Source organism: Amborella trichopoda, chromosome 5 (genome assembly GCF_054954075.1).
Source record: "Amborella trichopoda isolate Santa Cruz 75 chromosome 5, AtrichopodaSantaCruz75HAP2 v2.0, whole genome shotgun sequence".
In the NCBI taxonomy this organism is placed as follows: Eukaryota; Viridiplantae; Streptophyta; class Magnoliopsida; order Amborellales; family Amborellaceae; genus Amborella; species Amborella trichopoda.
In genome coordinates, this window is record NC_142340.1 from 42,203,589 (window position 1) to 42,214,144 (window position 10,556).

Genomic DNA, 10,556 nt, shown 5'->3' on the forward strand with positions numbered 1-10,556 from the left:
CAAAGACTATAATAGATGGACTCACATGGACAAATAGAGATATTCATAAGCCAGTCTATAAAATGTATGAATCAAGGTCATCTGATAATAATAATAATGAACCTACAAAATCAAACTTGGACTTTAATATACTTACCCTCCAAAAGGAAGAAAAGTTCAAAATCGACATAGAAGCAATAAAAAATGATTACCTATCTGAGGAAAATAAAAATATCCGAAAATGGTACTTAGCTGAGTTCCCACAAGAATTGCTAGATGCCCTGCATAAAAGATTTAATAAATTCATAAAGCAAAATAGGCAAAATATAAATTTCTTTGACTGGCTTAAGCCTACATTAAGAGAAAAAGACATTATGATCCCTGAAACTTATCTCAATTCTATAGAAAATCAATATCAAGCTTATTATACAACTGAAGGACAAGAAATATATAGTGTACATACTCCTGAAAGAAGTTTACAGTTAAAAGGAACACTGAAAGAAAAACCAGAAACAAAGGCCTCTCCTTATAAGATAATCCCAAGAGAAACTGATAATTCTCCCCATAAAATATATGTCATACCTCACATTATAGAACAAAATAATTATACTAATCTATGTCTCCAATCAATTGGAAAACAAACCTCTAGAATTGAAAATATTATTAATAAGCCTCATGATAAGTCTCATGATATGGAAAAAGACAATAAGAAGGCTGTGTTATTCAAACCACCTCCAGAACTCAAAAAGTTCAACTTGGATGGAATAAAAAAGAAAGAGGAGAATAAAGAGTTGATTGACGAATTAGTAAACAAGCTAGCTAAGTTGAGTATAAAGGGTACAAAGGGTAAAGAAATAGTTATGGATCACAAGCTATAGTCCTACAAGATATGGAATCACAGGCTATGGTCCCGCAAGAAGAAAAAATTACCTTAAAAAATATACAAGAAATGGAAGAAGCCTTTAAAGAAGAAGACCTCGACATAAATAGAATAGATTACGGTAAAAAAATTAGAGAAACCTCTCAAGCCAGGATGTATCATTCAAGACCTACTCCAGTAGACATCCAATTTGAAGAAGACTTAATATCAAATACCGTATCCTATTCAAGCAGAACTATAGTAAATTGGAATATCGATGAATTATCAGATCATCAAATATTGGATACAATAAAACATATGAATATGTATGCAACTGCATCTAAAATGAGTGGAAATCAAGATCAAGAAATAGCTAAAGCTATTGTATGTGGTTTTACTGGATGGTTGAGAGGATGGTGGAACTTTTATATAGATGAAACCACTAAAAGAGAAATTTTAACAGCCATTAGACAATGGACAATAAAAAATGAAGTCGGACAAGATATACTCAATAGTGAGAGTGATGATGTAAATACGTTAATATACACTATAACACTTCACTTTGTAGGAAGTATTACTTTATTAGATGCTAGATCAGAAGATCTACTAAAATGAAGTCGGACAAGATATACTCAATAGTGAGAGTGAGGCTGTAAATACGTTAGTATACACTACAACACTTCACTTTGTAAGAAGTATTACCTTGTTAAATGCTAGATCAAAATATCTACTATCCAACTTAAGATCTCCTACACTGTTTCATTGTAAATGGTATGAAGATGTCTTCTTTTCTCGGCTCCTTACTAGAGAAGATAGTAGGGCTGATCATTGGAAATAAAAGTTTATTTCTGGACTACCCTATCTCTTTGTCGAAAAAGTCAAGACAAGAATAAAAAATAAACATGGAGGAATAATTCCATACTCCCTTTATACATTAGGTGAATTATCTGTTGAAATATGCGCTGAAGGTCTTGCCCTATGCACAGATCTAAAACTAAAAAGACAATTATATAAGCAGAAGATGACAGGTAAAAGGAATTAGGCGACTTCTGTGAACAATTTGGATACAATACTCTACCTATGAGCAACAAAATTAAAACAATAAAAGGCAATAAATATAAATATAAAAATAGGAAAGATACAAAAGAAAAGTTCACTAAAAAGTTTGCTCCCAGAAATAGTTTTAAGAAATCTAAAGGAAAATAAAGAATACATGTATGTTATAATTGTGGAAATGTCGGGCACTATAAAAATAAATGTCGAATAAAAAAGAAAATAAATTCCTTACAACTAGAAGACAAGATTAGAGAACAATTATACCAAATCCTTCAAATAGATGAAGAATATGAAGAAAGCTCTTCTAACTCAGAACCACTTGATGGAGAACTATAAAATGAGGATCTAATGTTCAGTAGTTCTGATTCAGAAGAAGAAAAATATGAAAAAGAAAATGATAATTGCTTCTGTAATACGCTTTCCAGGGAAGAAAATCTAATTATAGAAATAGTAGATAAAATAACAGACCCAGAAGCAAAAAAAGAAGCATTAATTCAATATATTCAAATAGCTAAAACAAATAAAAACCCTCTCCTCTTGTCAGAACTCAAGAGGATTACAGCTTTGCAAAGATTCTTAAAAAGATCGATGATAAAACCAATAACTATAAAGAACCATCAATAGCTGAACTAAAATATGAGATAAATGAAGTAAGAAATGAGTTAATAAACCTAAAAAATAGAATTCAAGTATTAGAACTAGAATCTAATTTGAAAAATATCTCTGAAAATTCAGATGACGATATAGAATTCAATAATATTATAAATAATTACAAAAATCCTATATCTTCTATAAGTGAAGAACCAGAATCTTCAAGTGCTATACAAACTGAAAACTATGTGAACCTGATTGATAAAGTAATTACCCAGAAATGGTTTACCTTAATAAAAATAATAGTACATAGAGAATATAGTTTCTAATCTTTGGCATTAATTAACTCAGGTGCAGACCTGAACTGTATTAATGAGAGTTTAGTTCCTACTAAATATTTGAATAAAACAACTCAAATATTAAATACCGCAGTTGGTAGTTGATTAGTTATAAATTATAAATTATCCAATATTGCCATTTGTAATAATGGAAATTGTTTTGAAATGCCCTTTATTATGGTAAAAGGACTAAGTCAGGCAGTAATCCTTGGAACACCTTTCCTAAATCTTTTATACCCATTAATAATAGATAGTTCAAGAATAGAAGCTAATATAGAGGGACATAAAATAAAATTTGAATTTGTGGATAAACCAAAAATTAGAGAAGTAAATAATATAAAACAAATTATATCGAATAACGAAAAATTCTTATGCCATTTAAAAGAAGAAATAAAATATAAAATAATTGAAGAAAAACTTTATTTGGCTGAAAATAAAAGGTGCATTGAACAAATCAAAGAAAAAATAGAAAGTGAAATATGTGCATAATTGCCAAATGCTTTCTGGAATAGAAAGAAACATGTTGTAATACTACCTTATGAAGCAGACTTCCATGAGAAAAATATACCTACAAAAGCTAGACCAATACAAATGAATCCTAGACTATTAGAAATATGCAAGAAAGAGATTGATGACTTGTTGCAAAAAAAACTTATTAGAAAAAGTTCATCTCCATGGAGCTGTTTAGCATTTTACGTCGAGAAGGCCTCTGAAAAGGAGAGCGGGGCTCCCAGATTGGTAATAAACTATAAACCCCTTAATAAGGTACTTAAATGGATAAGGTACCCAATTCCTAATAAAAAGGATTTACTTGATAGATTAGTAAATGCCTCCATTTTCTCAAAATTTAATTTAAAATCAGGATATTGGCAAATCCAGATATCTGAGCATGATAGATATAAAACAGCTTTCAATGTTCCCTTTGGACAATATGAATGGAATGTAATGCCATTTGGTCTAAAAAATGCTCCCTCCGAATTTCAAAATAGTATAAATGATATATTTAATCCCTATATCAAATTCATGATTGTTTACATAAATGATGTTTTTCTCTTTTTTGAAAATATAGAATAACATTTTAAACACATAAATGTTTTTATAAAAGCCATAAATGCAGCAGGATTGGTTGTATCTTCTAGGAAGATCAACCTCTGCCAAACCAAAATAAGATTTTTGGGTCATAACATATTTCAAAGAAGTATCATTCCTATTGATAAAACAATTGAATTTGCTGACAAATTCCCATATATTATTTTAGATAAAAATGAATTACAAAGATTTCTAGGATGTCTAAATATTATTGCAGATTTCTATAAAAATCTATTTCGTCATCTGAATTTTCAGATATATTTTTCAAATTAGATTCTAGTTCTAATACTTGATTTCTATTCTTTAGGGTTATTAACTCAATTCTTACTTCATTTATCTCATATTTTAGTTTAGCTATTGGTGGTTTTTTATAGTTATTGGTTTTATCATCGATCATTTTAAGAATCTTTGCAAAGCTGTAATCCTCTTGAGTTCCGACAAGAGGAGGGGTTTTTTTATTTGTTTTAGCTATTTGAATATATTGAATTAATGCTTCCTTTTTTGCTTCTGGGTCTATTATTTTATCTATTATTTCTATAATTAGATTTTCTTCCCTGGAATGCGTATTACATAAGCAATTATCATTTTCTTTTTCGGATTTTTCTTCTTCTGAATCATAACTACTGAACATTAGATCCTCATTTTCTAGTTCTCCATCAAGTGGTTCTGAGTTAGAAGAGTTTCTTCAAATTCTTCATCTATTTGAAGGATTTGGTATAATTGTTCTCTAATATTGTCTTCTAGTTGTAAGGAATTTATTTTCTTTTTTATTCGACATTTATTTTTATAGTGCCCGACTTTCCACAATTATAATAGACGGGTGTTATTTTTTCCTTTAGATTTCTTAAAACTATTTCCAAACTTTTTAGTGAACTTTTCTTTTTTATCTTTCCTATTTTTATATTTATATTCTTTGCCTTTTCTCGTTTTAATTTTGTTGCTCACAGGTAGAGTATTATATCCAAATTGTTCACAGAAGTCGCCTAATTCTTTTTTACCTGTCATCTTCTACTTATCTAATTGTCTTTTAGTTTTAGATCTGTGCACAGGACAAGACCTTCAGCGCATATTTCAGCAGATAATTCATCTAATGTATAAAGGGAGTATGGAGTTATTCCTCCATGTTTATTTTTTATTTTGGTCTTGACTTTTTCGGCAAAGAGATAGGGTAGTCCAGAAATAAACTTTTATTTCCAATGATCAGCTCTACTATCTTCTCTAGTAAGGAGCTGAGAAAAGAAGACATCTTTATACCATTTATAATGAAACAGTGTAGGATATCTTAAGTTGGATAGTAGATATTTTGATCTAGCATTTAACAAGGTAATACTTCTTACAAAGTGAAGTGTTATAGTGTATACTAACGTATTTACAGCCTCACTCTCACTATTGAGTATATCTTGTCCGACTTCATTTTTTATTGTCCATTGTCTAGTGGCTGTTAAAATTTCTCTTTTAGTGGTTTCATCTATATGAAAGTTCCACCATCCTCTCAACCATCCAGTAAAGCCACATACAATAGCTTTAGCTATTTCTTGATCTTGATTTCCACTCATTTTAGATGCAGTTGCATACATATTCATATGTTTTATTGTATCCAATATTTGATGATCTGATAATCCATCGATATTCCAATTTACTATAGTTCTGCTTGACTAGGATACGGTATTTGATATTAAGTCTTCTTCAAATTGGATGTCTACAGGAGTAGGTCTTGAATGATACATCTTGGCTTGAGAGGTTACTCTAAATTTTTTATCATAATCTATTCTATTTATGTCGAGCTCTTCTTCTTTAAAGACTTATTCCATTTCTTGTATATTTTTTAGAGTAATTTTTTCTTCTTGCAGGACCATAGCATGTGATTCCATATCTTGTAGGACCATAGCCTGTGACTCCATAACTATTTCTTTACCCTTTGTACCCTTTATACTCAACTTGGCTAGCTTGTTCACTAATTCATCAATCAACTGTTTATTCTCCTCTTTCTTATATATATATATATATATATATATATATATATATATATATATATATATATATATATATATATATATATATATAGGCGCGGTTTGTATAGAGCTTAGTCTTTAAATAATCAAATTAGACCATACCATCAAATAGTGTTGATAAATGTGGTTTTACAACTGAAAATCTTTGTGATCGCCTTGGAATATATTTTTATATTTATTTATAAAGTTCAAAGCTTCAAAAATAGAGTAGATCAACATATCTATGAAAACTTTAAAATCTTGAAAATTGACGGTCCAAAAATGTATTACAAAATACACTCTTTCCAAAACTTGAAATCCATTTTTTTTCTTATGTCCATACATATTGATGTCCAGATGATCAATTTGAAGATATATTTATATATATATATATATATATATATATATATATATATATATATATATATATATATATATATATGTTATATTATTGCAAGATTGTTGCAAATGTAAGTGTGGTCCCTCAGTCCATTCTATTTCTATGTAACCCATATGTTTACTATTCTTTACAATTGGTATCATTGCTCCAAAAAATTATTACATATTGCAACTCCATCAAAGTAAATTATACAATTGCACGCTCAATTTGCTCCCTAGAGTAAGAAATCCCCAAGAAACGATTTTGTCGAAATATAATTTTGGGATCATTGGATGATTATTTTCCAACAAATAAAAAGATTTGCATATTTTCAAAATCTGAAAGGTTTTTCAATCATAACGTGTAATATTTTCAAACACTTTTAGAGTGATTTTGCACATTTTCTAGCACTTCTAAAATGCTTTTGAATCTTTTTCTCTCTGTCTCTCTCTCTCTCAACTTCGTTGATAATATGACACACTTTCAATCCCTTGCACAACTTGTTTGCCCGTATGATGACTCTCTTTCTCTCTATCTAAACTTGGTTGCTAGGAGAGGTATGTTGCATGTCCAATATTTGCAATCCTAAAATACTCCTACCCAATGTAGCATAAAACCTTATATATACACTCTATACAATAATTAAATGTTTAAAATGGCTTACATCACACAAAGGAGAGGGGGTGTTGTAGACCTTTCTTTGTGGGAATATTGCATTCATATAGGTGTAGGGAAATACCCTTAAATAAATTTGCAGTGTATTTAAGATAGACTTGCAAAAAATTAAAACAACTCATGTGAGAAAATTATGGAATGATAAATTAGATAAAGATGGGAAAATCCAAGCTCGATTTTAGTAAAGCATAAAGAATCTATGCTCCCATGAGAGCATTTCCTCCATTTTCTCCCTCCAGTAAAAACAAAATCTAGAAAAATTTTAAAACCTCAAATTTTGTGCATGTATTCTCTCAAACTTAGCGACCAATTTCAAGAAAACAAAGAGTAATAAGTGCTAAAAAATGGCGTCCTAAGATTGAATACATACCATCCAATACTTGAATAGTCAAAACATAAGTCTTTAAGAACTCGAAACCCCTCCCTTTTTAAAAAAATAGTCATTTGGTGATTCTTAGGCAGATCCCGAAATTTCCGGTTAAAAAAATTGTCCTAAGAGCTTTTTGGCCCAAGGGAGTAATTGTATGGTGCTCTTCGATAGGAGCATATCGTACATGGTACATATAAAAATAAAAGGAAATAAAAAATAAGTTAAATTTTAGCGTAGAGATAGTTAGCATTATAGAAAGACTTACCAAGTTCAAATCATAGTTAGTAAGTCATGAAATATAAATATATTAGTAAACAAAAACACTTAGTTTTGGTCCAAGAAGTCAGAGGCAAATGATTGAGGCAAACCATGGATTGCTAAAACCCAAGTAAGACAAAGAATAGTTAAATACTTTGGATTAGTCTGTGAAAAAAGGAGTGGGAAAATCATATGTGTAAATACGACATAAAATAAAAGTTATGATTTGTAAATTTTATAAGAATAAATCAAAGTCATTGAATAATATGTCTTTACGTAGTAACATTTACCTTCCTACTTGACAAATTCTTTTAGTCTTAATTTGTAATAAATACAACACCAATGCTTCCTCCACTTTCACTGCACAAAATATACAATGATTTTATTGGGAGTGCACAATGTAACGCCAATATAAAGCAAAATACAAAAAATTACATTAACCAATAATAATAATAAAAACTGTATCCCAAGGCATTAGACTACTGCTACAAAAAAGTCCATCAATAGATTATTGCAAATAACTAAACACAAAACCCAAAAATGTGAAACTATGGTTCATCCAAATTAATGTCTTGCATATGCTAATGAAACAACAACAAACTCAAGAAGGTTGAAACTAATTTTGCTAATTTTTGTCAACTGGCTTTTTTTGCCAACTTTCAATTGATCAAAAGGCAATTTGGTCAATTATTATTTGTTCTCTATATGTGTTTGATTATTACAGGACTATATATTTGGTGTAATGGGATTGGTGGTAGTAATGGCATAAAAGTAGTGTTATAGTATGACAGAGGTGGTAAATGCGATACGATGGTAGTGATGGAGTAGGCAGAAATAGTGGTAGTGGTGCATTGGTGGAGTGATGATCGAGGTTGGGTGATTGTATTGGTGGTGAGGCGGTGGTGGAGCAAGTATGTTGTTATAATTGGTAGGTGAAATTTATAAGTAGTCGATGGTCAAGCAAATATACATAATACTACTGATTATTACTTTTAGATATGATACTAAAACTTGTATTATCGAAAACTCGTATATTTTAAAACTAATGAATGCAATATCATCAAAGGTTTTATAGTATCTATTTCTCAGATGATCTCTCTCACCTCATTCTCTCTCCAGTGGGTTATAAAGTGGTAATATGTTTTTGGATTAGGGTTAACGATCTTCCTATATTAGTGGTAAATTAGTTTGAATGGAAAAGTATATAATAAGATTGTTTACGTGTTACACAAAACGATCTCAATCACTCATACATGTTAATGTGAAATTGGGCAAGTGGAAGTGTGTTAATTTCCTCATTAAATGTTGGACTCTATGATGCAACTCTGATTGCCCAATTATGTATTTTATGATCAAGAGTGAACTGTTATCAAGATCGAACTGGCCCTTGAATTGGTTAGGAGTCTTATACAGTCAAACCAATTTGATTTGGTTGGACCATGTTTTAAAAATAAAGAAAAATAAAATAACATGTTTGAAATATAAAATATATTACACTAAAAAGTTTGCTCAACTTTGTTTAGCTAGGTGAACCGGTTAAAATTTGATAGTTTGATTGGCCAACCAGTTAAATGTTAATTTTGTTTATTTTTCAATCAAACCCGATTTTTGCTTTCAATCATATTAGCCAAACCACAAGTTGACATTCTAGCCAATCAAACAAGTTGATCTTGTCTAGTCTTGATAGCAATGTATGAAAGATTTTGACCTCTCATATATTAGAATCCTTTTTAGGAAATAGGCTTGGGTGAAGACGGTAGATGCTAGGTTTTCAAGTTCCATTCCTGCATAACCTTGTCAAAAAAATGTATTAGAATCCCTTTTTATATGTTTTACAGACATCTTACCTTGGGCGGGAACCTACAAAATATAAATTCAACGATTTAAAACCCAAGTCCGGAGGTTGGATCAACGACCATCTGAACCGATCTGAATTGTGAACTCCAATTAGATCAGACCAATTATTTGGTGTGAGAATCGTACTAAAAAAAAAACTACACAATATATTAAAAATTTAAAATATTGAATATTATTTAAAAAAAAGGTGAGGTTTGTGTAAGGTGTCAACTTTAAACAATCACGGTAAGGTGCACCTCAAAATCTTGTTATAAGATTTATTTTAGGTGTCGAAACTCTTATGATCATGCTAAAATGTATTTTTAACCCCAATTATGAAATTGAAAGCACAAAAAATGGTGTAGATCTAACAAATCTATGACCAATTAAATATCTTTGACAATGGATGATATAAGATTATATGTTACAATATGCACTATTATTAATAATACTTAAAATTCGACTTTTCTTTCATTTATATATATATATATATATATCGAAATGGAGATGATCAATTGGAGAGTTTTATGATAACAAAATAACCTTTTATTATCACCTTACTTGTATAAGGTTGACACTTTATATAAACTTTTTCCTTAAGAAAAGAGATATAGGCGTGATCCTAATAAGTCACTCCTACCGATTCCCAATCCACATGACGATTTTTAGATATCAATTTAAGCAATTAAAATTTGGTATCTCCTCGTCTCACATATGGACGGTCTAAATTTGCATTCACCAACATATTGACGGTATACGGGCCTCCATCAATGTTATAGAAAAGGACGATTCACCCGTGTGAACCCTAGCAAACTATTTTATAAACAATTGATTCATACGGGGTGGAACGCATTTCGACAATATGCAGTCCAAAGCTCTAAAGCATCCACATTTTAAAGATGGATGCATATAGGTGGTCCATCTAAAAACAATTGTAACTAGCCGTTAATGATTTCTTATTATAATGACTATTTATAGTTTTATTTTTATTTTTGATATTGATGATCTCCATGTTAAAAATTATATATTCCCTAAGATCATATTATAATTAAAAAAGATATTTATTTCGAAGCCCGCATTTCTACAATATGCGGGTTATTGTAGAACCCTATTTTATTTGAGGGTTTGATTTCAG